This window comes from Bos javanicus, chromosome 7 (assembly GCF_032452875.1).
Source record: "Bos javanicus breed banteng chromosome 7, ARS-OSU_banteng_1.0, whole genome shotgun sequence".
In the NCBI taxonomy this organism is placed as follows: domain Eukaryota; kingdom Metazoa; phylum Chordata; class Mammalia; order Artiodactyla; family Bovidae; genus Bos; species Bos javanicus.
The window spans coordinates 103,274,539-103,296,948 of record NC_083874.1 but is presented as its reverse complement, the minus strand read 5'-3'; positions in this window follow the sequence as shown (position 1 = coordinate 103,296,948).

Here is a 22,410-nt window from a genome sequence, read left to right as displayed (position 1 = left end):
AAAAAATGTTCCTCTTGTGCTTTATTGATATTGTTTTGCAGTGAGATTTAAGTGTCATCCAGGTTTTCTTGCTTAATCTAAAATCACATTTTATATGTTAATTTTACCCTTCATTGTTGTTGTATGACTTGTTTTTAATCATCATCTTTCAGAAAACTTGATTCAGAATACAACAACCATTATCCTTCAGTGATTCTACAATATAACGAAGCATACTCGCAACACAATATTTTTCTTAAATCCATGGATATTATCATCATATGTATTTTCAAAGTTTTCTGGAATGTCTTCATGTAACTGAATTAAATATAGTTTAATTAAATTAAGCAAATTAAATTACTCATTACCAGTAATAACTTTAAGCTTTAGAACACATTTGAATTGGAAAAGAATTTGAATACCTGGCTTAACAGCTCCAATGTAGTGTGAAATTAATTTGAATTATACATATCTTATCTCTTTTCAATAAATGTGTAGATGGAAAACAGAGTAAGAAAGATAAGAGACTCTGAAAACCACTCTTAAAATTTATTGATTAGAAAGGGCATTTTCCATGGAGAAAAATTGAACTAAAACATGATTACTTATTGAAGAAAAGATGTTCAACTATATAATAACATTAACTAATGAATCATTAAATATCTAAAAATATTACTTTCTTAGAAGTCATATATATTTCACTGTGACCCCCATATAAGCACGAGAACTATTGTTACTAATCCTAATAAACTCATTCTGAGGGGTTAAAGTAATTTGTTAAAGGTGGCAAGGAATGAATGACAGACAATAAAGCCAGAATTATAACCTTATTGTTTGATCCATTTCACCTGATATTTTTGCTACTGTAAATTTCTAACATCAACATGACTTTTTATCTTATTTTTTGGCAAGTAAATATTGATTGATTGCAGGGGAAATAGATGCCACCAACTTCTTAAGAACTGTTAAATTTCCTGTAGAATAAATACATGCAAAATATGTAAATGTTTATCGTAATTGTATGAATGTAGGAAGTGCAGTGTTCAGTAATACATATAGTTTTTTTTCTTCCTTGATGCTGGCAACTGGAGTATGGCTCTCTCCACAGATACATCAGGAATACAAATTCTAAAGATAAAATACAGGCTTATCTGTCCTAGTGTGCTGTCATTTTATCCTAATTGACCAGCTAGTCTAAAATCTCCAGTAGATGTTATCTATAAGCTATGAAAGATCAAATATTTAAAAAGATAATGAACTAAAAATGCTGCCTCCAGAAAGTCTAATATGGTTTATTTTAGGAAAATGAGGCATTTAAAGGTCTTTGATAGATGCTTTCACCATGGAGTGCACTGAAAAATGAGATTATTTAAAAAAAGAGGAAAATTGAAACTTCTTAATAAAAAGAGAGGAAGAAACTAACATGTGCTTGCACACAGACACACGCACGCACACACGCACATATGCACACACACACAGCAACCATAAAGGGACATGGAAAGGCATGGGTGTAACAGGCTTCCACGAGAAATGTGAGAGGGTAACGCCACAGGTCCCCAGGCAGCAGGAGGAAATAGACTGTAACTGGCAGAAGTTTTGTTTTTGTTTTTCCTTCTCTACACAAAATTGAAAGAGGCTTCTTTTAATTCTGTGTTGATGACACCTGGTTCTGCCTTGAGTGAACCAATGCATTTTTCCTATGAAAGTGTCTTCCTTTAAGCTATGTTGATGAAACTATGTATGTGCTTTGGAATCAGCCTTTCTTCATAATGGTTCCACCAAAGACTAACTTTTTTCTTTTCTCAAACCTTGGGCTGGTGATGGCTCAACAAACTGGTATTCATGGCAATTGTTTTATGTCCAGCGGATGACACACCATGGGCTGTTCTATCTCAGAAATGCATACTGTGGGAGAGGGGCCTGATGAAACCCCTCAGCCTTGAGGAGTCTCTCTTATCTGCTTGATGGCTTTCTAACAGACATACACCAGCTTGCTAAGAACTAGCAGACTTCCCTGGTGGCTCAGACAGTAAAGCGCCTGCCTACAATGTGGGAGACCCAGGTTTGATCCCAGATTCAGGAAGATCTCCTGGAGATGGAAATGCACCCCACTCCAGAATTCTTGCCTGGAAAAATCCCATGGACAGAGGAGCCTGGCAGGCTACAGTCCATGGGGTCGCAAAGAGTCGGACATGACTGAGCGACTTCACTTTCAAAATCTAGCAAGGGGGTACTCTTTCTGTCCCCTTCTGATGTCTATATGTCAGAAGCTTTCCCTATCTCTATTATACTTTAATAAAACTTTGCTATACAAAAAGCTCCAAGTAGTCGAGCCTCATCTCTGACCCCGGATCAAAATTCTCTCCTCCGGAGGTCATGAATCCTGGCGTAGCACATGGCTCACAGCAGCAACCTTTCAAATGTGTCACAAAATCGGAACATGTGGACATTTTTAATAGAGCCAACTTTTCCCCCCATAAATTAAAAATCACTCAATAAAATAATATCCCTTACTAAAAGACCCCTTAGAGGTATTAAACACATGCTTATAGCATCAATAAAGCATTGGAATGCAAAATTGACAGAAATTGGGCTTTGATACATTATCTACATTCTTCCATCTACAATATATGACAAGTTGATCAATTTCAGCCTACATATAACAGTTTTGTGCTTGGTAATACAGAGATGGGATGAGAAAAATGGACCGTCATTGCCTCTTTAGTTCTTAAGGGCTTTAAGGATCTTATTATATTTGCAACAGTGTTCCATTTAAAGCTGTGGATGAAATATCCATCCTAGAATTTTAGAAAAATTATTTATATAAATTGTATTAAATGTTAGAAGAGATGCATTAAGGTAATTAAATATATTACCTGATCCGATTTAGCTATGTAAATATAATGTGCCTTCAAGTCATTTTACATATGCATAATTAGTCTTAAAACTACAGAGTGCTAATAAATTTTACTTTTAATAATGTTGCACACCATTTATTTTAATTTCATCACCTTGTATATTGCCAAAGTAAAACCTCATGTTAATACAGCACATGGAGCTACTGAAAATTATCCAGACATCTAAAGTTAAGGCTACTCTTAAAGAATGAAACTAGCCTATATCAATATGTTAGTGATAAAGTTAGCAATTTGGCCAAAAAAGTGGGAGGGGACCAGAGTTTACTCATTTAACAAACATTAAACACCAAGTCTTTGCTGGCACATTTCCAAGCATATAGCAGAAATGAAGATCCAATATCAACTAAAGGAAACACGATACCCTTTAGGATCTTTTGAGTCATAAAGATTCTTTTTGAATCATGATTTCGACTAAAGAAACTCATATTTTAGTATGTATATGAAAGTTATTATCTGATAGAGCACATTATCAAAGTAAGAAGATTTGCACATGATTAATAACAGTCTAGCATTCTAATAAGACCAAACTGGTTGTGTGTCTATCAGTGCCCAGTTTAGAGAATGACTAGGCTCATGAAAATAAGTCTCTAGGCTTATTTTCAGACCTAACAGGATATCAGACCTAACAGGATAAAGGAGATGGATGCACCCAGTGCTCACGGCTTGGAGGCAATAGTCATAAGGATAATACAACTTACCTCCGAACTTGCTATGATGTTCTTGTGTGAAGCCATATTCTGATTTTAATTTTACTTCCCATACAGCTTTGCCTAGAGGGAGGGCTGTGAGCCTAAGTATCATGTTATTTGGCCTACTTTAATACACTGGAATTCTGATTTTGATGCTTTCGTTTCTGCGAGCTTGTTTAATGTAAGTTTTCTCCCAAGTGATTAATCCACTATTACACAAATGATGACAAATAAGATTTCTAAATCTACAATGAGAAAGGCCTTGGCTTTTCCAGGCAATGCTATACTACAGGGTTTTAAAAATGCCCAGATTGATTCCAACTCACTGTACAAAGTCTCTATACACCGTAAAACTAAATGCACTTTCACATTCACAATAACCAGAAATAAAAAATTAGAAACCCTAGGATATTAGACAATACCTAACTTATTCTTTTATTGATAGATCCCTAAAGAAGTGCAACACCAAAGAATGCTCAAACTACTGTCCGACTGTGCTCATTTCACATGCTCGCCAACTCTTTGAGGCTGACTCTTTCCCATCCAGACCCTGATGCTGGGAAAGACGGAAGGCAGGAGGAGAAGCGGGCAACAGAGGGTGAGATGGTTGGATGGTATCATTAACTAAATGGACATGGGTTTGAGCAAAGTCCAAGAGATAGTAAAGGACAGGGAAGCCTTGCGTGCTACAGTCCATGGGTTCAGAGAGTTGGACGTGACTGAGCAACTGAACAACCACAAGCAAAGAAAAAAAAAACAACCTGCATAGTGTGTTAGTAGAAAACAGACAAAAGAGGCAGGAAGTTGCCTGTGGGCTTTGTCACACCATCCAAATCTCACTTGAGTGCTTGAAAGTGGCAGGATTTACTGCATATCTAGGACTCTAACGGCACTGATACTGGGGAACATGGTCTATAGCTTTCAGACTCCGCAGAGGATAACTATACGAGAAAAAAGGCAGAATGCAGTTTGAGCTATGTCGTATGACACAGTAATTTTTGTTAATGTGCCAGAGAATTATTTTTTCCATGTAAGACCTTAAGATTTGTGAGTATGTTTATTGTGGAATTATCTGTGAAAGCAGTAAGTTAGAATGTATCTAAGTCCCATTAGTGGAAGAAAAGAAAGCAATATATGCTGGATACATAATATAGATAACGACACAATAGTAGGACTTCCCTGATGGCTCAGTTTGTAAAGAATCTGCCTGCAATGCAGGAGACCTGGGTTTGATTCCTGGGTGGGGAAGATCTGCTGGAAAAGGGATAGGCTACCCACTCCAGTATTCTTGGGCTTTCTTGTGGCTCAGCTGGTAAAGAATTCCCCTGCAATGCGGGAGACATGGGTTCAATCCCTGGTTTGGGAAGATTCCCTGGAGAAGAGAGAGGCTACCCACTTCAGTATTCTGGCCTGGAGAAGTCCATGAGCTCGCAGAGTCGGGCACGAATGAACGACTTTCACTTTCTTTCACTTTCATTCAGTAGTAAACAGCAACAAACTAGATATAAATACCTGAAGAAAGACAGACATAAAATATTGTTGAGATGAAGACAGGACTTCATGAAATATCTTTCAAAAATAGCACTTACAGAAATCTGAAAAACTATAAATAGTATGTACTTTATGATATTCGTGATTTAATAACATACTTGCACATATATTAAAGTGTATATTTATCAAATATATTAGTGTTGACCCATGTAGGAATAATACTTATTTTAAAATGTTGGTCTGGAAACCATAGAGAGAAGGGATTTTGGTACTTATCATTCCTGTCTCCTCCTCTGTGATAGAGATGTTTCTTAAACTATGCAATCCAAGACAGTCCACCCTCTGCCAATATAGCATCCACACTCACTAATCCCTACTTTTAATCATATCTCATCTTTCAAGAAAAGACAGCACTATTTCTAATATCATTCATCTATTCTTAGTAAAACAAAAGGCCACCTTTTCTTTCCCAAAATGCATCATATTGATCTCTGAGTTCTAAATCATAGTCCCTCTTCATATTTTAACACAAATAGATTAACTTGATTAATTATTAATAATAATTAATAGCTTAGATAGGAAGGTAATATGGAAGGAAAAATGCATTTGATTATAAATACTTGTTAACCAAGCAAGAAAATATTCATGGCTATTACAGTACGAGATTCTGCAATATGTGATTGTGTGTAGATTTATATTTTCTCCATTTCAGCATCCGTGTTCTCATGGCTCTCAGCATCTGTGTTTATCATTATTATTTACCTAGTGATGTATCCAGAAGGATCTGAATCAGTTGGCCCTGGCTCAACTGGGTCCTGAAGTGTCTACACAAATATTATCCTACCTGTATGCAGACAGGGAATTCTCTGGGGGTGTCTTTTAATAGTTTCTTATCAAATTAAAATCAACATAAAACCACAGTCTAGCCATGTTATCACTGACTGGACTCTATATGATTTTAGTCTCCAAGGAGGTTAACTTGCTACTGCCCACTGGGATATTTTGTCATATAAACTTTTGGCACTGATTTTACTAATGGCAGTTTTTGCTGTTTTCCTTTATTTGTTAAACTTACTAATAATCGCAGTCAGGGTATCCTTGGTGAGAATAAGAGCGTGCTGGTGTGATCATATATAACATTCAACTTTGCTGCAATGACAACTTAGTCATAAGCCAGTGATGGATGTTGGGGGGAGAAACGGATATCTCTGGAGATGTTATTTTTGCTCATCTGCTTATTAAAAGCTTTCTCTGCAATGAATTTCTTTTGGTGAATGTTTACATGAGACATGAGTATAATTATACTCTGCTTTTCAAGAGGCCATATACATATGTTTAACTTGGATCTCCAAGTTTTCAATTATACTCCTTCAAGTCCCTTACCAGTCAGTCAAGCTACTATCAATTACTTACAAATCAAAATAGAACCATATCTCTGAGCCCTCATCTCAGCAAAATGAATTACCAGCTGCAATGCCTTAATTTCTTTTCACCGGGAATATATTCTTTCCCTACTAAGGAGTTATACTGCATCAGCCATCATCTCTTGAATGCTGCCAAAACATAATACCATGTGGAATTCCCCAAAAACAACTCCAAGTATTATCTTTCCAAATCCACTGGACATAGGCAATTGCCCACATGGTCATGGGAGGAGGGTGTGGAAGTGAAAGTGAGTGAGTAAAATTTGTGCCCTGCCTCATGCAAAATACTTGTGACTCTAATATCTGTTCTAAAGGCATTTTAGTTACTTCCACATGATATTATATTCCTTTTTGCAATATATTCCTTTTCTGACTCACCAATTTTATGATCTGGTGAGTCAGACAATGAGAAAAGCATCTCGGGGTGCACAATGCCATGAAATCTATTGGTGAAGGATTGATTCTCTTTGGGGATTGTTATCAAAAAGAGAAGACTTTTATGGGCAAGAGGGCATAGATTATTCCTAAACTCTCAGAAATTACATGTTAATTTTCCTGTTGGAGAATCTAGACATCTCATACGTCATTTCTATCAGTCACAAACATTTCAAGCACCACTGGATTTGCAAGACCATATGACCAAGTGACAGAGAATCTTACGGCCATGTGGACTTCTATTAACTCCATTTCTTTCTTCTATAATAAGGTTGCTCAGTAAATGAACTAGAGTACACACTCAAATGTGTGGTACAAGTTGCTTCTAGAATCCAAATACCAAGTATCATTTCCTGTTCTTATTTTTAGAGTACAAATTGCAATGTATTTGTCTTAAACTGTCATGTAATCTGAACATGATGTGGACCACTGGACAATTTAAAATTTAGTTAATGTGATAGACTCTTAAACCTTGGGAGATTATGTTGCCTACACTCTGGGACACATTTCTAAGATATTTTATTTTTCTTGCTCATCAAGTCCATTCAGCATGAGGTCATAAATATAGTGAATCAGAGTAAGACTTGGAGTAATATGAGATAATCAAAGTCTTTTGGGGCTTCCCAGGTGGCTCAGCAGTAAAGAATTCACCTGTAACGCAAGAGACAGAGGAGATGCAGGTTCGATCTCTGGGTCAGGAAGATCCCCTAGAAAAGAGCATGGCAACCCACTCCAGTATTTCTGCCTGGGAAATCCTATGGACAGAGGAGCCTGGGGGACTATAGCCCATGGGTCACAAAAGAGTCAGACACAACTTAGTGACAAAAAAAAAACCACCCCAAATTAGATTATGATAGATGTAGGGAAGTAACATAAGTCTGCCCTAAGATTAAAGAAAAACCACAGAAAAGACAGCATACTCAAGACTCATAGAAGCATACCAAGTCCTATTAGAGGTATTAATTTGCTCCTGTCAAGAAACCACATCTGGGATACAGATGCAATTGGAAGGTGTTTCTGAAAAGCTACTATAATTCTTCAACATATGTATTTCTTGTGCTCTGACCAAATAGAAGTTGGAGAATGTGAAAGTTAATATCCACCCTTTCATCTTTTAGGTGCTTGCTTGTGATATTACTCTCTGTAGGTCTTCCAGGATGTGGTATTATTTTTGGTGTACTGTTTTGGTAGAAAGAGGGGATTCTAGAGAATTGAGCTTAGCCTGTTTCATCCCCCTATTCCACACCTCATTTATCATGGAACTAATGTGGGGATTATGACAGTTGTAGAATTTATTTGTTCATATTGTACATCTAAGAACTGGATAAAAACCACAGAGTAAGTTATGCGACCTACCAGGCACACTGTAAAATTGAGCAAGACAAAAATCTCCATTTATCATATCATTAGCAATAGCCCCTGCTCTTACTAGTGGGCCACAGCAGTATTTTGGTTCCAAAGAATTCATTTCAGTTCAGTCAGTGCCAAACAGTCTCTGAAAATTTTTGGATCCTTCCTTTCCCCAAACAAATTCACTGTGGATAACAGGTTCAGATTCCCTAGAGGAAGACTGGAAGTGTTATACTGTGTAATTGTGACAGTATTTCAAGGTCATTGCTTAAGTGGTCCCTGTCTCTGTCTACCATGGCAATCTGAGTTAGAATAGGCTCGGGTCTGGGAATTGAAGTACAGGTCCATGACCGCCTCACTCCAGTGTCAGAAAGGCCCCTACTAACTTCAAAGCTAATCATAACAGAAAGCCAATTATAGATTTTAATTTTTGAAGATTGTTTTCCCTTAAATAATTTCTGGTAGCTAGAGATGCATATCAGTCTGTGTTGATTTAAAAGACTTCCTACTAATTAGAAATGCTATTTTAATACATGATAATAGGTATTTCATGTCACTGAGAAAGCTGGGAGTGAACATTAGAAAGAAATCTTACATTTGTTAGTGAAAATCTCAATGCTAAGAAGTTTTGACAAAAATAACAGTATACAGAATACCAGTCTACAGCAGCAAAGCAGGCGATTCACAAGAGTTCAACCTGAAGAAGCAAGTATCTTGCATCATCCCGTAAGTATGGCTGCCACAACTTCTGGAAACTAATGGGTTTCTCTTGGAAGATTTTAAGCTCAAACCATAAGGGGAGGAAGTTATGGGAAATGGAGCTCCCAGCACTTCTATCATTGTGGGCACGCATGTGTGCTCAGTTGGAACGTCGTGTCTGACTCTCTGTGATCCTATGTACTGTAGCCCACCAAGCTCTTCTGTTCATGGAATTTTATTCTTTGCTGAGCCACATGGGAAACTCCTCCATAATTGTGAGAAGCTCTTAAAAGTTGGCAGTGCTGATACTGGGAGATATATATATATATATATCTTTTTCTTATAAATGGTCACCCCTTAAAATTACCAATGGATATTGAATTCCTCTAGAATATGCATTTTAAGAGAAGAGGGACCTTTTATTTTATTTATTGATTTACTTTATAAAAAGAGTGCCTAATATATAGTAGTTTGGAGATAAACAGATAGGTAGGTAGGTAGGTAGGTAGACAGAACCATGCACTAAAAATTTATCTGTATAAAATTCTGGCCGTTTGAATATATTTCTTTACATGGAGTTTAAATTTATCTTTGTAGGACTCTATTGTTTCATTTCTAGATCTAAGCCTTGGCAACATACAAGGTAAATCCAGTTACTTTTCATGATGTCATCCTTTTAAATATTTAAAGACAACCTTCCTGGATCTAGTTCACTGCAGGCTAAATATGCCAGTTTCTTGGAAACATATCTCACATGATATGACTCCAAATCACCATTCTAATCATTTTTTCCTTTAAATAAGCCAAAGTTTGCCAATATCGCTCTTAAATCCTCATAAATCAGAGTGTCCAGAACTAAATGGGTTAGTTCCAAATTGTTTCAAGAACTAAAGGGATTAGTTCCAAACTGTTTCAAGCAGAGTATTATTATTCACTCTCTCTCTCTGTCTCTCTATACATATATATATATATATATATATATGTGTGTGTGTGTGTGTTTCTCCACAGAGGAGGTTAAACAGCTTAACCTCTTAAACAACTATGTGAAGTGTACTTGTTTAATACTGAATATACTGTCATGTAAAACCCACATGCATTACAGAAATGTTGCACTTAAGCCACGCAAACCTCTTTCTGCAGATTTGCCTTGACATCTCAAATATATAATAATTAATTAATCCTTATTAAAATATTCACTTCTAAAAGCATGACAGTGAGTTTTGAGCTACATGGTCTTCACAACCCATTATAGCATTCAGATTACCTTAGCCACCTAGATTCTTGGTCTTGACAATGAGATAAGTCAATTATTAGCATTTTTACCATTGGTAACAAATGAAACAGTGGCTGACTGTTCTGAAGAATAATTGTGCAGAATATGGCTCTCTCAACAGTAGAGGAAGCTCAGGGAAAATGAAATTAAAGTCAACAGAAGAGAAAAGGATGTTCAAAGCAAAGCAATTAGGGTTTATCAAATGAAATTATGAAAAGAAAAAGAGAAATAAATCTTGTATATTGAATTTACTGATGCTAGAACTAGCAATTATTTCAACTAAAATAATAGTTTGGGACTGTAAAGCACTTTGTTTTGGGAATCTTGTTGTGAAAGAAATTCATAGTCTAAGCTAAGTAGTTTGGTGATAAAATATCTACTTAATGTACAACCATTTTATAAATCATATATATCTTTTAATAAAGTATGGGCAGTATTTCAAACAACATTTATTTTCTATTGTTTTCAAAGATTTTTTTAAGCACACCTAAGTGTACTTGCTATAGTAAAAGTTTTCTATTAGTCAACAGAAAGCCCAAACTTGAATATCCTCTGAGAATATTGCAATGGACAATAAAGTATTTGGTGAATACACTCACCACATGGCAATACACACATGTCTCATATATGGCTCTTTGGTGCAGCATGAAGATAAATAGCTAAGAAAGTTATGAGAAAGAGAATGGCCTGAGTGTAGGGCTGAAGGAAATGTTCAAAGACTACAGGCTGGTGATTTATTGTTTTAATAACACTTGATGATTTGTCAAACTCTTTTAAAGGACACCTCTTTTCTTTTATAGAATATGGCAGGTTGCAACCATAGCAGTTCATGCTTCCAAAATGCACAGAATTCTCACTGATACCCTAGATCTAATGGCAGTTTTCCAGAGAAAGAGTTTTACTTTCTATGGCCTGTTTATATCCTGACGATCATATCTCAACAGAATAACTGACTTATAAATACCTCTGTTAGTTATCATGTAAACTTCTCAAAGTTTGTAGGATAACTGACTGAGATAAAGCCTTTCCAGAAGCAGCAAATATGATTGCAATGGCATTTGCATCCTAAGAGATGAACCAGTTGTATTAAAAATAGCATTCTTCTATAATTAGCACTCTTATTACATGTCTTATTGCATATTTTATGCTGTATATTTTATACAGTATTTTTCAAGTAAATTATCATATTCCTTTCTATAACGTACTTTTAAAAAGTAAAATCTCTATTACCTAAATGTTTTGGATCATTGTCCTATCTTATTGTTTCTGTTTTTCTCATTATGACCCTAATACAAGAGAAGCGCAATAAATATTTTTTTTAAATGTTGTATAAATGAAGAAAGTACTGCTAAGGAAAGTTGGTAAAGAATCCGCCTGCAATCCAGGAGATTCCAGTTTGATTCCTGGGTCAGGAAGATCCCCTAGATAAGGGATAGACTACCCACTCCAGTATTCTTGGGCTTTCCTTGTGGCTCAGCTGGTAAAGAATCTGCCTGCAAGGCGGAAGACCTGGGTTCAATCCCTAGGTTGGAAGATCCTCTAGAGAAGGGAAAGGCTCCATTACAGTATTCTGGCCTGGAGAATTCCATGGGCAGTCCATGGGGTCGCAAAGAGTCTGACAGGAATGAGCAACTTTCACTTTCAAGGAAAGTTTGAATGATGCATTATAATTCTCTGCATTAATGTGTTGTAACTGCAAATTTTATATCTAAATATGTCAAAACATAAATAAAAAGATGATGCAGTATTGTATATAACATTCCATAATTATCTATTAAGATAAAATTAATATACTTTTGGACAACTAGGGGCTTCCCTGGTGGTACAGAGGGTAAGGATTCTGCTTGTAGTACAGTTTCAATCCTTGGGTCTAGAAGATCCCCTGGAGAAGGGAATGGCAACCCACTGCAGTATTCTTGCCTGGAGAATTCCATGGACAGAGGAGCATGGCGGGCTACAGTCCATGGGTGTTGGGGGCCAGAGTGAGGTACTCCGCCCATGACAAAGGTCATGAGGAAGGAGGCTCGACATACGAAAAGGCGGGATCGAGCCTCAGGAGTCCCCCTGGAACTCCTCGAGCATCTACCCCCATAACCAGAGCCTGCCTACTTTACTACTTTGTGCTCTCACCTACACCTCTGACTTTACGGGGGCTGTCCCCCACCACCTCTTTCGGAGAAGGAGTTAACCTAGAGCTCCAGTCAATAAAAACTCTTGGGTGTGACAAGAGTGTTTTAACCTACAAACTCCTCTGAAGGTTCTCTAGCCTGCCTGACAGGCTTGTCCGGCCACATGTGATTGCTCACAGCCTCCAACCAATCTTGAGAGGCACAAGATGCTTTAAACCCTCTAAAAACAGGTTCCTTAGAAAAGTTAGAAAACTATTAGTATAAGTATAATGGGCTAATTAGAAATTGTGTTGGTGAAGGGTTTTTCATTTGTTGAGCCAATGTTTGTTGCTAAGTCTCCATATCCCCTGCCCTTACACACATTAATGAATATATAGAATTGACCTTTGATATTAATCACGTTAGACCTTAGGCTAAGTAAATTCTTTCCTTAACTAAAACCCACTACACCCTCACCCTGTAGGAGTGTAACTTTACTTGGGTGGCGTCTGTTTTGAGACTAATCAGCCCTGGAGAAATAAGTGTCCTGACTGACTGACCGCTATCACAAGGAGAGGGTCGTAAATTGTCAGCAGGCCCCTGGCCAGAAGATGATGTAACACCCCTAAGACCTCTGTATACATTTGTGTGAAGCACCTGACTTTAATAAAAGTCAGGACTGCTGCCCCCACGTGACTTTTGTATAACATCTCAGTGTATAAAAGTAGACCATGGAAAATAAAGAATTGGGATCAGTTTCTCAAAATACTGGTCTCCCCATGTCACTCTCTCTCACTCTGGCTGAGTCTCCATCTGGAGCGCAGAACCCACCATGCTTACTAATTATGCCTGGGCTTCTAAGATCCGACCGGGGAGGCCTCAGTGTCTCCTCTCCTTTGGGAGAACGGAAGGACGCCTGCGGCCTACGTAAGTGGTGCAAACTTCTTGTCTTGAAGTTTTATTGGTCTCCCGCGTAAACCAAGCTACTCAGCCTCTTTTCTCCACTGAATTTTCCTACTGAGCTATCCTTATTCTATTACTCTTTATATCTTTAATTAATATCTAATTGAAGCTATTGTATCCTGATCCTCGCCTATGCCGTCTCTCCTTCGAATACCCTGGATCAGCCGGGGCTGGTCCCCGGCACATGGGGTCCTAAAAAGTTGGATATGACAGCAACTAACACTTTCGTTGTTACTGTTTAGCCTGTCTGGGTACTATCAGAGCCTAACTGAGCTGAAAGGAAGGGAATAACTAGCTCTAGCTGGCTCTAGCTCTAGCTCTCCTGGTGAGAGAAGGGAAATACCTAATTGCAGCTCATTCTAGCCATCCTGTTCCACCTAAAGGGGGAGGAAAAAAATTGTGAAAATCTTGTGAAGTTCACAAGTCCAGAGGCATACCTAATTTTTGGACCATAGAACATTTCCCCTTGCCCACACCTCACTTATCATAGTTTTAAGGACTATTTACAGCAGTAGTTTTTACCCAGTACATCATGAAGAGTTTCAACAAAAATTTACAAGGCATACCAAAAGACAAAAAGTACAATTTAAAGAAATAGAGCAAGTGTCAGAACTAGCCGGGGTAAAGATGTTCGAATTATCAGACTGAGAATGTAAACAACTTCTAAGAGTTTGCTAAAGGCTCTACTGGTTAAACTAGAGAACATTCAAGAACAGATGAACAAGGTAAGCAGGAAGATGAAAATCCTAAGAACCATAAATACATGCTAGAGATCAAAGTCATAGTAATAGAAATTAAGAATGCTTTTAATAATCTTTTTTTTTTTTTTTATAGACTGGTCAGAGCAAAGAATCTCTGAGCTAGAGGATATATTAATATAAGATCTCCAAACTAGAATGGGCTTCCCTGGTGGTTCAGATGGTAAATAGTAGTAGTATTAGTTGCTCTGTCGTGTCCAACTCTTTGCGACCCCATGGACTGAAGCCCACCAGGCTCCTCTGTTCATGGAACTCTCCAGGCAAGAATACTGGAGTGGATTGCCATTTCCTTCTCCAGACATGGTAAACAATCTGCCTGCAATGTGGCAGACCTGAGTACCATTACTGGAAAGAAAAAAATAAAAATAAAGACTGAAAGAAACAGAATATCTAGAAACTATGAGATGGAAGATGTAAAACACGTGTAATGGGAACACCAGAAGAGGAAAAAGGGAAACAGGTACAAGGTACGGGGAGGGAGGTGGGAGAGGGGTTCAGGTAGGGGAACGCATGTACACCCATGGCAGATTCATGTCAATGCATGGCAAAACCAATACAATATTGTAAAGTAATTAGCCTCCAATTAAAATAAATAAATTTATACTAAAAAAAGAAATATTTGAAATAGTAATAACTCAGAGCTTTCCCAAACTAATGTCAGACACCAAACCACAAATCCAGTAAGCTCAGAGAATGTCAAGAAGGATAAATGCCAGAACAACCACACCTGGAGAAATAATTTTCAAACTGCAGAAAAATCAAATGTTAAAAAAAGAAAAATCCTGACAAAAAGCCAGAGCGGGGGAAATAGTTTACCAATGAACAAAGATAAGAATCACATGAGACTTCTCAGAAACCATGTAAGAGAGAAGAAGAAAATGGAGTAAAATTCAAACTGTTGAGGGGAAAAAAAAACAATAAGACACCAACCTAGAATTTTGTACCCTGAAATATTTTTCTTCAAAACTGGAGGCAAAATAAAGATATTCTCAGATGAACAAAAATTGAGGGTCTCTGTTTCCAATCAACCTGCCCATCAATAAGTATTAAAAGAATGGGTAACCAACAAGGACCTACTGTATAGCCTAGGGAACTTGGCTCAATATTGTGTAACAATTTAATTGGGAAAATAATTTGAAAAAGAATATATATATATATATATAACTGAATCACTTTGCTATACAACTGAAAGTCACACAACATTGTTAACCAACTATGCAGTTATTTAGTCCCTAAGTCGTGTCTGACTCTTGTGACCCCATGGATTATAGCCCACCAGGCTCCTCTGTCCATGGGATTTCCTCAGCAATAATACTGGAGTAGGTTGCCCTTCCATTTTCCAGGGGATCTTCCTGACCCAGGAATCGAACCCGAGTTTCCTGCATTGTGGGTGGAATTTTTTTTTTTTTTTAACCAATGAGCCACTTGAGAAGCCCTAACCAACTATAATTCAGTATAAAATTAAAAGCTTAAAAAAATGAAAAAATTTCTTAGAGGAAGGATATAATAGGTCATAAAATTAGATCTACATAAAGTAAGGAAAATTTTGAAAAAAAATAATGAAGGTAAAATAAATACTTTTATTTTTAACTATTTGAGGCAAAAACTAATAGAATTACAAAGAGAAACAGATGAATATTCCTTTGTAGTTGCAGACATCCATATCTTTGTATCAGAAATGAACAGATCCATTAGACACAAAATCATTAAGGACTTAATGAACTCAACACCACTAATAAAACTGGATATAGTGAACTGGATAATTTATAAACTACTTAACCCAACAGCAAGATACACACTCTTCTCAAATACATGTGGAACATTCACAAAGATAGACCTCATTCATGAAACATACCCTAATAAATTAAAGAGAATGGTAATACAATGTCTGCTCTCAGAACACAATGGGATTAAATAAGAAATCAATGAAAGAAAAGTAACTATAAAATCCTAGAAAACAGAGATTAAGCTAAACACTTCTAACACATGGATGGGTCAAAGTACAAATTTAAAGAGAAGTATAAAAATATTTTGATAAATGAAACAAATTTATCAAAATTGTTGGGATGCAGTGAAACGAATGGGGCTGCCCAGGGCCCTCAGCACAGTGGTGAAGAATTGCCTACCAGCACAGAAGCCTCAGAAGCTGTGGGTTTGATCCCTGGGTCACAGAGATCCCCTGGAGGAGGAAATGGCAACCCACTCCAGTGTTCTTGCCTGCAGAACCCCACGGACAGAGGAGCCTGGTGAGCTATAGTCCATAGGGTTGTGAAGAGTCGGACACGACTGAAGCAACTTAGCACAGCATGAGCATGCCTCAGTTTCAGTGAAACCAAAAAAGAGGCTAATTATTGCATTGAATTCATATTAGAAAATCAATCATCTAAGTTTCCACCTTAGGAAACTAACAAAAGAAAATAAATTTTGTTTCTAAATAGGTAAACAAATAAATGGAGCTTACTATAATCCTGAATTAGGGTTAGGACCTTTTAAAGCTCAAAAAAAGTGTTATATGTGTAATAGATAGAATGCATATATTCATAGATGATTCATGTGTGTATATATATGTTCAGTTCAGTTCAGTTACTCAGTCATGTCCGACTCTTTGAAACCCCATGGATTGCACCATGCCAGGCCTCTGTGTTCATCACCAACTCCCGGAGTTTACTCAAACTCATGTCCATTGAGTCAGTGATGCCATCCAACCATCTCATCCTCTGTCATCCCTTTCCCCTTCCTCCTTCAATCTTTCCCAGCATCAGGGTCTTTTCCAGTGAGTCAGTACTTCACATCAGGTGGCCAAAGTATTGGAGTTTCAGCTTCAGCATCAGTCCTTCCAATGAATATTCAGGGTTGATTTCCTATAGGATTGACTGGTTTGATCTCCTTGCAGTCCAAGGGACTCTCAAGAGTCTGCTGCTGCTGCTACTGCTAAGTCGCTTCAGTCGAGTCCGACTCTGTGCGACCTCATAGACAGCAGCCCACCAGGCTCCCCTGTCCCTGGGATTCTCCAGGCAAGAATACTGGAGTGGGTTGCCATTTCCTTCTCCAATGCATGTATGAAAAGTGAAAGTGAAGTCGCTCAGTCCTGTCCGATTCTGAGCAACCCCATGGACTGCAGCCTACGGGGCTCCTCCGTCCCTGGGATTTTCCAGTCAAGAGTACTGGAGTGGGGTGCCGTGCCATCACCTTCTCTGCAAGAGTCTGAATATATGTAATTTATTATAGAATACATAACTGTAATATTTTATATAATAAATCTCAAAAGGTAATAGTCATACATGATATTATACAAGTTTAATGCCATTCTCCCAAATCATCCCACCCTCTCCCTCTCCCACAGAGTCTAAAAGACTGTCCTATACATCTGTGTCTCTTTTGCTGTCTCGCATACAGGGTTATCGTTTCCGTCTTTCTAAATTCCATATATACGCATTAGTATACTGTATTGCCTGGGGCTGGTGCACAGAGACGACCCAGAGGGATGGTATGGGGAGGGAGGAGGAAGGGGGTTCAGGATGGGGAGCACGTGTACACCTGTGGTGGATTCATGTTGATGTATGGCAAAACCAATACAATATTGTAAATTAACCTCCAATTAAAATAAATAAATTAATATTAAAAAAGGTAATAGTCATATGATAAAAGCAAATTATAATAGGTGATAAATTTTAAAAACTTATTTGTTAAAGAATGATAAGCTACCTAAATTCCATTTCATTTATGAGGGAGAAGCTGAAGTAAACATAAGAGAAAGTGAAACAGTGAATTCTTCCTTTGTCAAAAAACTTAGGGAAATGCAAATTCACTTTTAGGATTAGAAATGTATATTCAAATCTGTCTCTAGTAAGCCTATTTTAATTCTTTTTTGTTTGTATTATTGATGTAATAAAAGAAAAATTAGTCATTTTGGAAGAATACTAATTATTAATTCAAAGTCTCCCAATATTTAATTACATTGATTTATGTATTCCTTTTTTTGGCTTAGATTAGTCTCAGCTTTGCCATGATTTTATAACATAATTAAGTGAAGCATGTGATAAACTAATTTTTATCAGTAATTTATCTATAATGAGTCAACTAGGTTAGCTGTGCATGAGTTATAGATAAGGTTTTAATTCATGCACTGACTATTCTCTGCTGAGTACACACTATAAAACCATAGTTTACATCGTCAAGCATTATTTATGATTTGTTTCTGATCATGTGCTTGCAGCAGTGTTAAAAATATAGAACCTATTTCTGCTCATTAGGAGAGTTTTGAGGCTTTACTCTGCAAGGTAAAGGAAACACAGACTGTCTTGAGTAGTTCTGCAACCTACCTTGTAGTGTTTTTGACATTTATTTTGCTTATAAAAATAGAATTTTTGGCTAAATTAATGCTTCATATTTACATCATCTGGCTAATTGCCTGTCATGTGCACCTTATCTTTTCAAGGTTTTCCATATTTCTAAGAAAGTATAAACAGCTAAGAATAGCAATGGTAATCACCCTATATCACTTTCCTATTATAAGACAGATTCTATCTATATGATACATATGGAAACGAGCTGAAACTCAAGCTTGTAAAACAGTAATTTACAAGATTACAAATGAAGTTTCCAAATGACTGTGAATTCCAATGGATTGTGAATGGGAAATATATTCTATTTAGCCAACATATTATTTGATAAAGCAACAATTGTAAGCATTTAAATTAGGGTAATGTGAATTTGTAGCTTCAAAAAATTGTCATATCTGCCAGGACTGAGACCTCATTCTTGCAAAGAACTGCAGAATATCTGTCTATTTCGATGTTTCCATACAATTTGTTTTCATCATTGTGCAGGCATCCTGGTCCTCATGGACATTTGTAACTGTTAAACCAGGACAAGAATCTGGATTTTCTGAATACAATATCATCACTCTTGTCATCGCAAGAGGCTGCATCATGTGATGCAGACTGGCTACACCTTTTGGAAAGGCTAGGAAGCCCACAAGAAGAAGAATGCTCAATCTCCAAAGGAGCTCTTGTCATTATTTGCTGTTAGAAGTATTCCTTTTTTCTTCCACTTATTCATATACCCTTCCTTTTTTTTTTTTTTTGTACTTTAATAAGCCATTTATTTATACTTTTTGACTTGTCATATACAAATGTTTTTGCTAGTTCTATTGAAAGGTATTTGAACATGGAAAATTACCAGTTTGCCAGGTATGTAATGACAGGAAAGAAGACTGTAGGCATTGGCTTTACCATTGACTTCAAGAGCCATGCACTAGAACTTGTCCTTAAGGGAGCTGCTTGATCTAAAACAATTAGAAACTCAAAATTCGGGAATTTGGTGATCCAGCTGTTAGTTTCCAAACCACATTGCCCCTGCTGTAACTGGGGGGCCAGGAAACTACCTCCCAAATTGCTGAGTCCAGTAACACTCTACTTCAGCTACCATCCTTACCATCAAAAAGAGTATCCCACAGCCAGTATTACTGACCTATAATATTGACCAGTATCCCATGGTCAAAATTACAGGTCAGGAATCTGTAAATTTCACACTATAGATGCCCGATATGACCTGGCTCAATCAAAGTGACACCAGTGTGCAACCTAGCTTCAAACACAAAAAAGGGAGCAAATGGGAACTTTTACTTTGAAAACATTCTTTTCATCAGAAACCTGCCTCCTTTTATATCTTAGTTGTATTTTCCTCTACTTTGCTTTTATTCTCAGAGAGCTTTCTGGTAATTGCTCAAATAGTCTCTAGAAGCTCCAGCTTGAAAAGCCCATGGGGAAAAGATTTTTCTTTCAAAATTTATAGTAAACAAGAGTTTTAGTCATAGTCACTAGTCATAGTCCAGAAAAGAGTCTGAAATGCAGTACTTGGGTGCAATCTCAAAAAAGACAGAATGATCTCTGTTCGTTCCAAGTCAAACCATTCAATATCACAATAATTCAAGTCTATACCCCAACCAGTAATGCTGAAGAAGCTGAAGTTGAATGGTTCTATAAAGACCTACAAGACCTTCTAGAACTAACACCCCAAAAGTTGATCTTTTCATTAGAGGGCCTGGAATGCAAGAGTAGGAAGTCAAGAGATACCTGGACTAACAGGCAAATTTGGCCTTGGAGTACACAATGAAGCAGGTCATAGGCTAACAGAGTTCTGCCCAAGAGAAGACCTTTTGTAATAAAATAATTCAAAACATTTTGCACCATTTGAATCTAAGTCACAAATACATTATACCAATTGCCACTTTCCCAAGAACTTAGTAATTCCCCAACAAGTTATGTTTTCCTCTTTCTCAAATGCTGGTCAATTTCTCATGGACTTCTTAAATAATTGTGGAGGCTGGGGATTTGCTTTTCTCATGTTAACATGGAGAGGACCATCTGGCTTTGAATTCCACCTTCAAGCCAATAATTTGGGGGGCCCTCCCATGACTGATTTCCCTGCACCCATTCTTTGGGATGGCTGATCTCACCCTGCATGGCTCTCCCCTGAACTCCTCTCTACAGTTCACCCCAAGCTTCCAGGCCCTTCCATGGTGAGCCAGGTGTGGGCTTCCCCTTCAAGGATTTCTAGGGGAGCTAGTATTAGCTTATTTGTCTTCCTTGGAGGGGAAGTCCCCTCCCCCACCCCCATGCAAAATTATAAAAAACATAAATTGAAGAAAGAACTGCAAATATTGACTCTAAGTCTATAAAAAAGCTCAGTGCTCCAGAAAATCATTTTTGTCCACTTTAAAAAAATATCCTCTATTGCATTATCTTCAGTATACAGCCCTTCTAGAGAACTGCTAGATTATTCTTCAATTGATTGAGTTCCTTAATGATAAATACGGGATTTTCCTGGAATTTAGTCTACAGTTATACAAGTATATTTTTATCATCTACTGTATTCTGAGCAAACAATATTTAGCTACCCTTCAGGCATTTTCAAGGCTCATTTTGCAAACTTATTATAATACCAGTGTGTAAAGAAATCTAAATCTGAAGCTTCAGTACACCTGTTATTAAAAACCTAATTCACATATCTACCTATAATTTGTTGGCATGATTAAACAAATGACTAGTCAATGAAATCTGTAGAAAAGAATTGATATAAATAGTGTCTTTTGCTGAACAGTCATTTCGAAAGTCAATTTCTGTCTAAAGACTTCTCCACAATTTGAGTTAGAGAAACCACGACATAATAATTTGAGTCCTGACACTTCGAGAGTAACATTTTTGTGAAAAGTTTGATGATTCACAATAGTTTGCATCAGCCATAAAGGGATAGTTTTTAAGGGTTTCCAGGGTTTGCAATTAAATATATCCACAGAGATGTATGTATGGACATTTCTCTCTCTTAGGAAATTAAGCTTGCTTTTGAGATCGTGGTCATTGTGCTCTGTCTTTGATGTTTTAGATTTGTAATCTCAAATCTTGTAATATTTTGATGGCTGCTAATCATAGCTATAGAAACCACCCAAAGAAGCAGTTGCCCTAGAAAGACTTTCTGTATCTGAACCTAAACTTGAATTGAAACAGCAGAGACGTGGACCTAGAATTGTTTTCTAAGATGGCAGAAATGTTAACCCTTAGCAACCAGGGGATCCCAAGAAAGACAACTTGAAAGTCATGCAGTTCTACCTCTTAGGGCATGTGTGATATTAGGTGACCATGATGCTGTCCTTAACACAAAGTTTGTGGAAGTGACTAGACTTTTTCCTCTGGTATTCTTTCCCACATAACTGTTCCTAGCTTACACTTTCAAGCTAATAGGATATGTTTTCTGACACTGAGACGTTACTCTCCTCCTGCCATCTCTACTAGCTTCTGGAATCTTTTCCCACAAAGCTGAAAGAAACTCACCTAACTTAAACTATATCTTCTTAGGGCTGTTATTAATGATTAGAGACCATGGGTTCTCTACTTTCAAAACACAAAGCTTCTAAACTGCAAGCTACCTTAATGCTGAATGTGCTTTCAATTTCAAAATCTATATATGTTCAAAAATGTGCCAAAGCTCGGTCATCTGTCAGCAGAATTACGAGTAGCCAAAGATATGACTTTTTATTTCTCACACATATCAAGTACAGACTCTTTCCCACAAGTCACAAGTAAAATTAATTCTTGAATTTATGGAATGTTCCCATGTCCTTGTTGCATAATTCAAGAAACTGATTGAAAGAAGGGAGTTTCAGACAAGGCTGAAAGAAAGCTCCAAGACCTGGAAAGCTATTTGTGATTATATTCAAACAGATAATAAGTTGATATAATGTAAAAATATACTTCATTCTGTGTTTTAAAAATAGAAAATACTCTGTGAATGATAGGTTTATTATATTATTACTTATATACAT